Genomic DNA, 14,236 nt, shown 5'->3' with positions numbered 1-14,236 from the left:
CCCCATCTCTCTCTCTCTCTCTCTTTTTTTTTTGTAGAAGTAAATTTTTAATGGCTGGTTAATTATATCATTACATTTTTATTGCAATATAGCACTCATTTAAGCACTTAAAAATGGAAGGTGTACGAAGATTAAGACATGGCAAATTGACTAAATATTTGGTTTTTATGTAAAGGTCATAGCCACACTGTGTAATACCGTTATATTGTTTTATAGTATAACAGTAATATTGTTATAATACAACAGTTAAATTTGTGAGCCTACACAGAAGTCATCTGTAGTTAAACAGGACAAAGTGGAAAAAGACCATGTTACAACAAAACTACTGGGACTAACAGGTCAGTATTGTAAGTAGCAACAAACATATTCGCTCAGCTCCTGAGTATTTCAAGTTTTACAGTACACGTTAAAAATGATTTCTTCCATCAACACTATAAATTCAAACTGTCAGATGTTTATGCATCTTGCAAGTTATACTGATTGAATGCTTATATGGGAGAAAGAGTCAGAACACCTCCCAGTTTGAAGTTTACATCACCCACATGCTAACACAAGCACCACTTGTTCCATTTCCTTCCCCCCACTCCCCCAAACAAAGAAGGCAGGAGTTTCTGGTTTCTTTTAGGTAATTGTTTTCAAGGATTTGTGATGATCAATTTGAATGTCTGAAATTCAGTAATATTTAACTCTTAGGCAACTAAGAGGTTAAAGATGGAAAATAATTTCTCCTAACACTAAGTTAGAAAATCATTTGCATCATACCATAAACTAGGAAGCAATGTAAAGCGATAAAAACCTGTCCCTGGTACATAATTTAAAAAATCTAAATTTCAAATCAGCAGAGCTGGTCTACTTCCATGTTTTCTATATGCCACGATATAAGTGTGAGCTTCATCAATGCGTAGCTAATATAGGTAGTCGTCCACTGTGGCAAAAGCACAGGATCCAATTCCTGATCGAGCCATCAGTCCTAGACACTGTGTGGCCTGTCCCATGGCTAGGGCAAGCGGAGGTTGCTTTGTCAGATTGTGGGTTTCAAATATTGCACTGTTAAGAGCACAGGTTCTCTCTGAATTGGGTCAAGTTGATTTCCAACTGGGCTGTTCCAAGGATCTGAATAGGCTAGTAAACTGAATGCATCCTCCAACATTTTTTTAATTTATGTGTTCTTGCCACGTTCTCTCAGCTGTTCACTCATTGCTTATAGCTCTCTTACAAAGTGAATCATTCTTCTTATGGTGGCTTGACTTCCTCCACACAGCTGGGGTCTTAACTGGCTTGAATCAACTTCCATTTTGGTGTCACAATCCTCCATTCCATGGTCACGTTTAGAGCTACCATTTAGGAAACCATTGGATGAAGTTTCTCCAACTCCACTGGAGTGGTGATCTGTTTCCATGTCTACATCATTACTGGTGAAGTGATTAACTTGTTGTGATCTTGACATGTTTATATTGTTCAGTTCTGGTACATTCAAATTGGATGACTGGTGTTTACTATGGCAATGTGATTGATGTGCTTTATTTGATATTACACCATTACTACAAGTTTTTCAAAACCAGAAAAATACATTTTACCCAAATATTTTGCATTTCCCCAACCTGGTGTGTTAGTTTTCTCTTCAAATACTCAAATTTTCTTTTCCTTTAGCAATGCTTTATGTACATCATTATAAAAGATTGTAATTACAATCCATTTTAAAAATGAGTTTGTATATATGTAAGATTTTTTCTCTCAGGTACTTGAGCCCCATATATCTTAATAGCTTCTGTGTATCCCTGGTAAAGGGACCATAACTTCTCTTTCTTTGTAAGCCTCTACAATGCTATACACAGTGAGTGGAAACCAATACTATAAGTCTTGGTTAAGTAGAGAAGTGAAGATATTGAGACATCGTTTTAGCGAGTAAGCATTTTTGGCCTTACATCTGTGTCCTGCAACGTTCGTAGTGAGGAAGAAGATTTAGGAGATAGAGTCAGTTCTGTTGATTACATAGATAGCTCATTTTACAAACCCAAGCCTCTCTCTCTCCATCTCTGAAATTATTATTTCAATTCCAAGATTTGACTCTGTTTACTCAGATGACAATAAAGCTTCTATGACTGATTGTATTTTCCAAAGATGGCTGCAAGAGCTCCATCTCACATGCTCTTCTAGAATCTTGCGGCTTCCTCATCAAGAGGGGCAGACTCTTTCCCCTTTGCCTGAACTTGTGTGGTTGTGTGACTTGCTTATAAGCAATAGGATGCTGTGGAAGTAACTCTATGCAACTTCCAGAGCTGGATCATCAAGTGTGATTCAGCTCCCACCTGTTCCCTAAAACACACCATACTTGGAACCCTAAGCCACCATGTTAGAAATCAAACTACCCTCAGGCAGCCACACTGCAAGGAAAAGAAACCACACGGAACAGCCACAAATAGGTGCTTGAGTCGGCAGTCCTAGTCTTCTGTTCCTCCCAGCGGGGAGCAGCCACGTGAGTCAGCAAGCTTTCATGTGATCTCAGCCCCCTGCCATCAGTTCACCTGCAGCACCTGCAGCACCTGCAGCTTTCAAAGCTTGAGACCTGAGACACCATGACACATAAATAAGCTGTCCCTTTTGTATGCCTCATGCATTCCTGACCCACAGAATCCATGAATATTTTACCACGGTTGTTTTAGGCTACTGCATTTGAGAGAAATTGATTATACAGGAATAGTAACTGGAACAGCCTCATGATAGGATGCAAAGGACTGAAGGGTTGTTTCCCCTCAAAATCCATATGTTGAAATACTAACTCCCAAAGTGATGGTGTTAGGAGGTGGGCCCTTTGGGAGGTGATTACATCATGAGGGAAGAAGATAGATAGATGATAGATAGATAGATAGATAGATAGATAGATAGATAGATAGATAGACAGATAGATAGATGGGTTAGTGCCCTTATAAAAGGGGTCCCAGAGAACTTTCTCACCCTCTTTGCACCGTGGGTGGATACAAGAAGTTGGTAGTCTGCAACCTGGGAGAGGATTCTCACTAGAACCTGACCTGCTGGCATCCTGATCTTGAACTTCCAACCTCTAGAACTGTGAGAAATAAGTTCCTATTGTTTATAAGCCAACGAGTCTATGGTAATTTGTTATAGCTCTATAAACTAAGACCCAGGAGCTTCTACTTCTGATCTGGTCTCCCTGTGGCTTATTTCCCACAAAGTTGCTAGTATCATCTTTCAAAACTGAACCTTAACCATGCTGTTTCCTGTAGGGCTTTCCTTTAGCAGCTCCTCATTGCTGCCACTGCATATTTTTTGTCTCCACCCTCACCTGGGCCCTCAACATGAATCAACAACCCTTTAATTCTTCCCTAGTCAATGAACTCTCTCACTTTCTCAAGGTTTATTCTATCTCTCATCTTCAGGACACTATTTCCATAACTATGAGCAAATTATATTACCATTTACCTCATCAAGAAAGCCAATCATGTTCAGGGGAGAATTACTTCAACTATCAATTCCCCATCCAAATTTAGCTGCATACATACATATTTTTGTTCTTTCCCTTCTGATTCATATAAGAAGTCTCTTCCCTTTGTCCAAAGAGGATAATCAGTTCTATGCTTTGGATCCCATTTTCCACAATAACCTGTAGAAACTTGCTCCAACAGTTAATCTACTCTATTGCCTGAACTTTCTAACTCTGCCAAACTCTCGGCCCCTTGCTGAATCTCTAAGAATACTTTTAAATAATTTCTTCCATTATTAAAAAAAAGTCCTCCCTTAAAATAAAAAACAAAAAACAAAACAAGGGAAAAAAAAGCCTCTCCCTTAAAACTCCTCTGCCTTCCAGTTATAAATGTCTGGTAAATTGTAGAATTGGCTACAAATTTTTTCCGTTCCTGTATGAACACCATTTTGCCATGGAAGTTTGACATTTCTCCTAACAATAGTTGGAGTCTATCCCTCCACCCTTTAAATCTGGATGTCCTTGCAAATGGCTTTGACTAATAGAATGCTGCCAACATGAGAGAAAGCCCAAGCCAGGCTCTAGTTAGGAAGGCCCAGTTATTCCAGACATTACAAACATCTCAGCCATCCCAGCTGAGGTCCCAGACAGAAGAGTGGGCCCAGGTGCATCGTGTGGAGCACAGATGAGCTATCCCAACAGAGCCCAAGCTGAGTTGCTGACCCACAGATCTGTGAGCAAATAAATGATTGCTGTTTCAAACCACCAAGTTTTGTGGTAATTTATTATGTAGTAAAAGTTAACTGATATAGCAATTTACATCCAGAAGTAGGATGCTGCTGTAACAAAGCTCTAATAATACAGGTGGCATCGGTTTTAGAACAAGTAGGTAGGTGAAGGCTGAAAAGGCAGCGAGAAAAGCATTAACAAACTCATTGAAAAGATAAAAAATGGTGGAAAAACTTCTATAACAGGTTAGAAAAAGGGTGACGTCTCTTATGGGGTAGACAAACCATTATCAAACTATCACCTGTAGAAACTTGAAAAAAAGAATATGTACCTAAAGAAGTTATGGATTTGGCTAGAATATTAGCAAGCAGAGTGTTAAAAGTATTAACTGGCCACTCTTAGCAACACATGACAAGAAGAGAGAAATGAGCAAAGAAGGAACTGTTCTAATCCACAAGCTGAATTTTAACAACATATAAAAGGCCCAGGACATTCTGGGTTGGAAGATAAAGCTCTAACTTAATTCTAGTCTCAAACAGACAAAAGGTTCTAAAAGTAAGATAGAGCCTCAGTCTAAAGATCAGAGTGAGGATGTGGCTGTAGGACCTTTTGCTAATACCTCAGAAAGATTTAAGATGGTGTATAGTAGATCTTCCCATTTAGACAAAAGTACTTCTTAAGGGTCTTCAGCATGTCAAAATAGAGAGAACTATATCAGAATTTTTTTTCTGTGACCTTTATCTAATGAAGTTGCTTTTATAATATAATGCACAGGAAACCCACAAAGTATTTAAAGGAGCTGTAGCAGCATGAACCGAAAGAGACTGAGACAGTTAAACATGAAAAGGGTCCTCTGGGTTTCCAGGTTTCTATGGCTAAGAAACTGCTAAAAAAGCTACTCAGTGACAAACACAGGCCATTTCTTACATAAAAGGAAGGGCATCTCAGGGGACAGATCCAAGCAGCAAATAGGCAGAGCCAAGAGCCTCAAAGAATTATTAAACTAGGGGACTAAGCCAAGGGAGTAGAATGGACCTTAATCAAGAAATGCCCACTGTCCTCAAGTTAGAGAACTGGGTAACTTGCACTCTGCCAGGTTTCAGAATTTCTATAGTCTAGAGTGTTATCTCCTTTCCAGTCTTCCTTTTATAAATGGGAATTATCACTGCATCATCATATGTCTGTATTGTATGCTGAATGTGTGTGGAGCAGATAACTTTTCATTTCTGTTTACAGGTCTACACACAGGGGGACACACACGAAGAGTCTCATTTTCATCTAGATCTGATACAGCTTATGTGATTATGGACTTTGAACTTTGACATTTTCATAACAAATTTAGATGAGAATTTGGGGGTTCCAAGATGGGCATAAGCATATTTAGCACGTGAGAGGAGTATGTGTAATTTGTGGACATGGGACACATGATGGTAGACTAATAAATGACCCAAAATGCTCTTATTTCTGCATGCATACCCCTTTGAAATGTGACTCTGCCTCTCCTCATGTTAAGACAGAAGTCTGCCTTTCTACCTCGATTACTGGCTTAATTTGTGTTTTGCTTTGACTACTAGCATTGGCAGATGTGAAACTGAACAATTTTTTACCATAGACCTCAAGAGGCATCACGTAGAGCATACACTTCTTGCAATGATACCATCTTGTGAATAAGCTTGACTCTCTTGAGAAGAAGAGAGTTTGTGTGAAAAGAGGACCCGCTGCCCAAATTATCTCAGACATCCTAGTTGATGCCCCAGACTATGAAGAGCACAGCCAGCACGGCACGAAGCAGAGAAGCCATCCCACCTGAGCCCAGCTCAGTGCAAGCCCACAGAGCTGTGAGCAAATTAAAATTGCTGTCTTAAGTCACTATGTTTTGGGATGAATAGATAACTGGCACAAAGTCTTTCTTCTTATCTGATCAAGTTAGTGTCTTGAAAGGGTTTTACTTTAAATCTATTCACTTCCCTTTTTCTATTTATTGTTCAGAAAATTTCATCTGCTTGTGTAGTTTTAAAATCCACAATATTATCCTGATGTCAAAGAATACATACCTTCAGTCACTTCACTTTGAAAAATCTCAGTCTTTTCTTTTGTACAATGGTATTAATAATGATAGTGTCTGCTACATAAGATTTACTTTGAGAATTAAATGAGCTAATATATAGTGCATGCTTTAAAAGGTACTTAGTATACAGCAAAAGCATGAAATATGATGCATATTGTTTTATAATCATTATTAACATTATAGCTAAATTCCTCCTACTGTTATTTTGTATTTTACTCTTGTCCACAATCGAAACTATCCTAAAGTAGTAAATCAGGTAAATTAAAATTTAATACTAGAAGTATCAAACATTATGATAGACTAAGAAAGAACTTTTGGGGAAAAAAAAAGGATTTTTTAGAAGAATTCTAAATTGGGAACTAGATACTCATTAACCAATCTGCTAATGATCATTTCTACACTGACTTATATCCTAGGCAAAAAAAATTTCATTACTCTTATTAGTCTAAAAAGGACTTTAGAGATATCTAGTCTACATCAGGTAAGCTGATACCCAAAGAGAATACAAGATTTGCTTGAGAACATATTGTATATTACTCTCAGTCTTGGGGCCAGACACAAGTGCCACCTCAGGGCTCTGTGCTCTATACTATACTGTTTCACTGCACTAAATTCAAACAGTGAAACTCATAGCACTGTCAGGAGTGTTTACAAGACTAAAACAATTCTGCAGATTGTTCCAATTTCTGCCTGAAATGTAAAAAGCTGGAAAGAACACCTCTTACATCTTTACCAAAAAAGGAGGCTGGATATCTGAATCATAGCTTTTCTTGAACCCACCTGAGAGCTGAGTTCACAGAGAAAACAGCTCGTCCAAAATTTTAGAATACACAGACGCCAGCAGGAAGAGACAAGGCACTTGCTTACCTGAGACACCAATAAAAAAAATTCAGCTAAAATTGTTAATAAATTGGTAAAGACAAAATGTTAGTTAACAAATGAATATTGAACTGTGGGGGCTGCAGACATAAATGGAATTTTCAGCTTCTTGAAGACCCTTCCCCTTCCATCCTCCCATTCAATAGGTTTTTACAAACATATTAAACAAGAAACCTGAGAAAGTGTCCCCCATGGTACAAGCTAGATGTAAGGAAACAACAACCAGTATGGAATAAAAATCCGACCCAACTTCTTCTTCTCTGGTGTCCCCGTGGAACAAGAGCCTTAAACTTCTGCAAGAGGGGCAAAAATTACTGTCTCTTGAGGACAATGGTGAAGACCCACCGCAAGAGGGAAAGGAACAGAAAACCCCTTCAGTGCCTGGGAGAGGGACGAGTAATCCAGAACTATAGCCAGGGAAGGCATCGGAGCATTGATCTGATCACATCCCCAAGATCCAAGGACACAGTGCCTGCCCCAGACTGAGGCTTCATTAGCGCCAAGAAAGTCCCCACCAGCCATAACGAGGCTGATAAGCATTAAGTATCAAAAAGCAGGTGAATGCCACTGGGAGTGTTACAAGAACAGAAGAAAAGGTGCAGCAGTAAGGGGAGACTTAAAGCTGAGGGTACAGCCGACATTGAGGAAAACCTTCTGGATATCCTACCACCACTCAGAAAATAAGGAAGCACTTAGGAATTTGATGGCTGTGATGCACTGAGGGTAACCATAACAACAAAACCAACCAAATGCTGATCAACAAAACAGCCCAAATACTGATTAACTTCTAAGTTGACTCATACTTCCATAACTAAAGGCCTAGAAGAGGAAAAGGCATGCTCATTTCAAGGCATGAAATCTATTTACCTCAGCATCTATTATCCTGCACAAGACGTCTGCCTGTATTACTCAGGGGTCTCCAGAGAAACAGAACCAATAGGAGGTGTGTGTGTATATACATACACACACACACACATATACATATATATATAAAGAGAGGGAGAGAGATTTAGTATAAGGAATTAGGTCACGCAATTATGGAGGATGAAAAGTCCTAATATCAGCAGGTGAGTCTGTAAGCTGGAGACCCACGAAAGCCAATGATGTAGTTCCAATTCAGAGACAGGCAGCCTCAAGACACAGGAAGAGCTGATATTTCAGTTCAAGCTCAAAGGCAAGAAAAACCCAATGTCCCAGTTCAAGGCAGTCAGGCAGGAGGAATTATCTCCTACTCATGGGAGGCTCAGCATTTTGTTCTAATCAAGATTTCAGCTGATGGCATGAGGCCCTCCCACATTAAGGAGGGCAATCTGCATTACTCAGTCTACTGATTTCAATGTTGGTCTCGTCAAAAACCAACCTCACAGAAATGCTTAGAGTGATGCTTGACCAAATATCTGAACGCCTGTGGACCAGTCAAGTTGACGCATGAAATCAGACTTCACAAGTCCAACCCTGGTCAACTTGGTTCCTATAGACATCTCCTTAAATCATACTTTATCTCCAAATGCAGGCAATAAAAAGGTCATAATTCTGCCTAACATGACACAACTATACAGACAATCAAAAAGGCACTAAGTCCTTCCCCAGAAGAGGAGGTAAAGTCCCTGAGAGATATTCAATTTTATTTTTGATTTTTTGTAACTTAAATACTATGCTGTAAATTTAGTACATCCTATGTTACATGATAAGAGAATAAGAGAGGGAAGAAAACAAAGGTATTTGCTTAATATGTATATATATAAATACACATACACAAACATTCATTACTATCTAAGGGGGAAATACTCATGACAATTAGAGTGCTTGATTCTGTAACTAGTCACATGGTTATAACTGGTATTCATAATTACTTTCTTCTGTATTTCCTTTGCCTTCAGCAAGCACCTCAGCTTGTTCTTTATCTGGTTGGGGAACCCAAACCTTCATTTCCTCAGGTTCTGGGCCATCTGCAGGCTTGCCTAGATTAGATTTTGTAGCTTTCCATTGACTTTAACCACAGAGCATGGTAATACTAAGAGAAACTCTAAGGGATCTTCTTTATGCAGACACTCCTTCCCTCCATTGTAGAGCAGTGGTCCAACGTCTCCTCGGTAGTCAGGATTATTCACCCCAGCTAGCAATGTAACTCCCTTCTTTACTGTTCATTCAGAAGCATGAAGATTCTAATGTGGTTATCTTCTATTTCAATAGATCATTGCTGTGTCTCCTGGTGGAAGCACTCCTTCCTTTGGTACTAAGGTTCTAGGCCAGCAGAATCTAAGCTCATGGGAATGGGAAGCAAAAATTTTGCTAGAGGATTACTAGAGGTGAGTGGTGTCACTCCTATTTCCTCCACTCTATTCCTGAACCCATGAATTGTAGCTATGGGAGAAAGAGAACCATAGATTGGACACTGAGTCAGGTTTCTTCTGGAGAAACTTGTCCAGCCCTGGTAGATATTATCACTTAGTTGGAACTGTATCTGAGTCTTCAAAATGCCATTCGACCATTTCACTAAGCCAGCTTGTTTCAAGATTATGGGGAATTTGGTAAGACCAGTGAATTCCCTGATCATAGACCCATGGCTGCACTTCATTTGCTATGAAGTGAATTCTTTGATCAGAATTCCTTGGAACACCATAATGATGGATAATGCATTCTGTAAGTCCAGAAATGTTTTAGCAGAAGCATTGCATGCAGAAAAAGGCAAATCTGTATCCAGAATAAGTGTCCAGTGAGAGCAAAATGCTGCCCCTTCCATGATGGAAACAGTCCAATGTAATCAACTTGCCACCTGATAGCTGCTGGCTGATCACCTGGGGAATGGTGCCATATCAGGGACTCAGCATTGGTCTCTGCTGCTGGCACACTGGGCTCTCAGCAGTGTCTGCAGCCAGATTGGTTTTAGTGACTGGAAGTCCATGTTGCTGAGCCCATGCATTTCGTTCTTGCAACCATGGCTACTTGGTTTATGAGCCCATTGGGTGACGATAGAGATGGCTAGAGAAAGAGGCTGATTAGCATCCACAAGGCAGGTCATCCTATCCACTTGATTATTAAAATCCTCCTCTGTTGAGATTACCCTGTGGTGAGCATTCACATGAGACAAAAATATATTCAATTTTCTTCCCATTCATAGCGGTCTATCTATATAACCTCTTCCCCAAATGTCCTTGAAACCAATTTTCAAATCTTTTTCCTTCCAAATCTCTGACCATACAGCCAGATAGTTAGCCACAGCCTTTGAATTGGCATATAATGACATATCTTTTTTCCCTTCCAAGCAAAATGAACAACCAGGTGCATTGATCGGAGTTCTGCTCCCTGGGAGAATTTCCCTTCACAATTGCCTTTCAGGGATGTCCCAGAAAGGGTCTGCACAGCTGTCCACTTTCAGGTGGTGCTTGCACTCCATGAAAAGCCATCTGTAAACCAGATCCATGTGTTCTCTTCCTCTATCAACAGACTGTAGGGAACTCCTTATCAAGCCAAAGGTGCAGGCTGAGAGAGAGAAGGCAGTGTAACAGGAGTGGGCACCATGGCTATTTGGTCCACTTATTCATGTAACTTATTTGTGCCTTCAGGGCCTGCTTGGACCCAATCACATATATATCGTCCCAACTGACTGAAGAAGTGTTGCTTTGCATGACTGACTTTATAGCTTGGTGTTTCAGATGACACTGGTTCATGGTGAGCAGCTTAAGCCAAATGGTAACTTGGTGGCCCACGGTCAAGTGTTCGATCTCTACTAAGACCTGTAGAAGGCCGAGAGCTGTTTCTCAAAAGGGCAGTAGTTACTCATAGAGGATAGTAGAGCTGTAGTCCCAAATCCTAAGAGCCTATGCTGCCAAGTCACCCATGAGTACCTGCCAGAGTGTCCGAACAGCTTCCCTACTGGCCGCTGCCACTTCAGGCACCATTGGATCTGCTTGAGCCAATGGCCCAAATGGCAGAGCAGTTGCACAGTGGCGTGGACCTGTTCCAGAATCTTCTCTTGTTCTGGGCCCCATCAAAACTAGCAGCATTTTGGATCACTCAGTAAATGGGCTGAAATAGTATGTTGCCTGCCAAACCCAACAAGGCACAGTACCTCTTTTGTGGTGGTAGGAGGAGCCAGTTGCAACAAATTATCCTTCTCCTTAAAAAGGTTATCTCTGCACGCACCACACTACTGGACCCCTAGAAATTTCACCAAGTTAGAAAGCCTCTGAATCTTTGTCATATTTATTTGCCCCCCTCTAACATGCACATCTCTTGCTAATAAGTCTAGAGTAGTTTCTATTTGCTCACTAGGTCCAATCAGCATATTGTCATCAATGTAACTTACAAACATGGTTTCGTGTACCCCAACATTCATTGCAGCACTATTTACAACAGCCAGGACATGGAAGCAACCTACATGTCCGTTGACAGATGAATGGATAAAGAAGATGTGGTATATATATAATGGAATACAACTCACCCATAAAAAGGGATGAAATAAGGTCATTTGCTAAGCCCTATACCTTCAAGCCTTTGCACCCCTATTTAGCTTTGTGATGTGCCCTCATACCAACCCTCAGCACTTCCAGCTCCCCATCCTGTTCTACTTTTGTTTCCTTCAACACTTACCACATTTAATCTATTAAAAACTTTATTTTTTAAAAAAAGAAATAATGCCATTTGCAGCAACATGGATGGACCTAGAGATTATCATACCAAATGAAATAAGCCAGACAAAGATGAGTATCATATGATATCATTTATATGTGGAATCTTAAAAAAATGATGCAAATAAACTTATATACAAAACAAAAATAGGCCTACAGGTATAGAAAACAAACTTATGGTTACTAAAGGGGAAAGGTGGGGAGGGATAAACTAGAAGTTTGGGATTAAAATATACACAGTACTACTGATAAAATAGGTAACCATCAAGGTGCTATTGTATAGCACAGAGAACTATACTCAGTATTTCGTAATAACCTATGAGAGAAAAGAATCTGAAAAAGAATATTTATACTATAATATATATGTACATATATAACAATCATTTTGCTGTATACCTGAAACTAACACAAAGTTGTGAAGCAACTACACTTCAATAAAAAAAGAATGAAGTTGATCAGCACCTATTAATGAGAAATGTCTACATTTTTAAGTAATAAAGCAAACTATAGACCAGCTTAGAAAAACTCGGGTGGATATATTATTCAAATTGCTAAAAAACAAAAACAAAATATTAAAGATACTCATAGCAAAAATATTCTATATTATACATAGAAGAATAAAGGTGGAAAACATAAAAGACTCTTCAAAAAAGTCAGACAATGGAAGGACATCTTTAAAATGCTAAAAGAAACTCTTAAACCAAAATTTAAACTTGGTGAAAACACCTTTCAAAACTGAAGGAAATATCAAGACTCTCTCATGTAAACAAGATGGAGAACACTGTCACTAGATCTGCATTACAAGAACTGATAGTAATCTTTAGGAAGAAGAAATCTGATAGCACACAGAAATCTGGATCTAAGCAAACACAGGATTGCAATAGATGAAGTAAAATAAAACTTTTTGTTCATTTGAATTATATTAAAATTTAACTGACCGTTGAAAGCAAAAAGAACAGCAAAGTGCTGTGCATGTACAGCATACGTAAATGTAAAACACAACAATAGCACAAAGGATGAGAAGAGACAATTCGGTATACACTGTTCTAATGGTTAACACTACATGTGAAGTATATAATATTATTTGAACATACACTCTGCTTAATTAGAGACATACATTATAAATCCTAAGGCAACCAATAAAAGAATTAAAACAATTCAATGTCCTTTTTATATTCTTTGATTTTGCTGCAACGGTAAACCAAATAGTTGGGAATAAATTGATGACTTGAATGCCTAATTTTTCTATCAGATATTTACTGCCTTTAGGTATTGTTTATTTGCTTAAATTTATTAACTGTCTCTAACTCATGTAAATACTTGCAATTAACATGCCTATGCCCCATAATTAAGCACTTATTCATTTATTATTTCAGGGGCATTGTCTTTTCACAAAGACTGTAATTTTCTTGATATTAGAAGTTTGCTTTGCTTTATAAACCTTAAATCTACCAGAGTTCTCAGCACATGACATGTGTTAAGCCAAGTATTATTTACAGATGAAAGCTTTGGTGGTAAATGATGGGTTTTGCTTAACTTCTGCTATCCAGTTCTTTGCTATGCCTGGTACTGACTTCTAACCACCAGTAGAGATGCTACAATAATATAGTTTCATCTATCACTGGGATATTCATGTCAACCCTAAATGCAAGCTCAACTTATATTTCTGGCATTAACTATATCTTGCTTCTCAACAAAGAAGATATATTTTTGTTAATGTTATCAGTCGTCTTTGTTTCATTTGAAGTCCTGTGGGAAGTCAATAAAACAAAACAAGATACCAAGGAATGTTACAGATGTTCTTGTATTATAAGTGGGAGGGTGGTTAGATTGAATGAGCTGCACACGCTCCTTTAATTATTCATTTTTTATTGACAAAGATATAATTTACAATATTATATTAGTTTCAGGTGTACAGCATAGTGAGTCAGTGTTTTACAGATTATACTCCATTAAGAGTTATTATAAGATAATGGCTATAATTCCCTGTGCTATACAATATATCCTTAGTGCTTATATATTTTACACTAGTAGTTTGTATTAGAGAAATGCAAATCAAAACAGCAGTGGGATATCACCTCACACTTGTCAGAATAGCTATCATCAAAAAGTCTACAAATAACTAATTTTTGGAAAGAATGTGGAGAAAAGGGAACCCTTGTACAATGTTGGTAAAATGGTAAATTGGTGCAGCCGTGGAAAACAGTATGGAGATTCTCCAAAAAGCTAAAAATAGAGCTACCATATGATCCAGCAATTCCATTCCTGGGTATATATCCAAAAAAATGAAAACACTAATTCAAAAAGATACACACACCTCAGCATTCATAGCAGCACTGCTTACGATTGCTGAGATATAGAAGTAACTTAAGTGTTCATTAACAGATGAATGGATAAAGAAGAGGTTTTATATATATATAAAAATACATATACATAAATATATATATATATATATATATATATATATATATATATATATATATATAT

General features: G+C 38.4%; 1 pseudogene; it reads right to left on the bottom strand.

The window, feature by feature from the left end:
- Positions 1–905: 905 nt before the first annotated feature.
- On the bottom strand, positions 906–11,125 carry LOC130848079 (ran-binding protein 9-like; annotated as a pseudogene).
- Between the last annotated feature and the right edge of the window lie 3,111 nt (positions 11,126–14,236).

The sequence above is a fragment of the Hippopotamus amphibius genome, chromosome 3 (genome assembly GCF_030028045.1).
Source record: "Hippopotamus amphibius kiboko isolate mHipAmp2 chromosome 3, mHipAmp2.hap2, whole genome shotgun sequence".
In the NCBI taxonomy this organism is placed as follows: domain Eukaryota; kingdom Metazoa; phylum Chordata; class Mammalia; order Artiodactyla; family Hippopotamidae; genus Hippopotamus; species Hippopotamus amphibius.
This window is presented reverse-complemented; position numbering and strand designations above follow the sequence as displayed.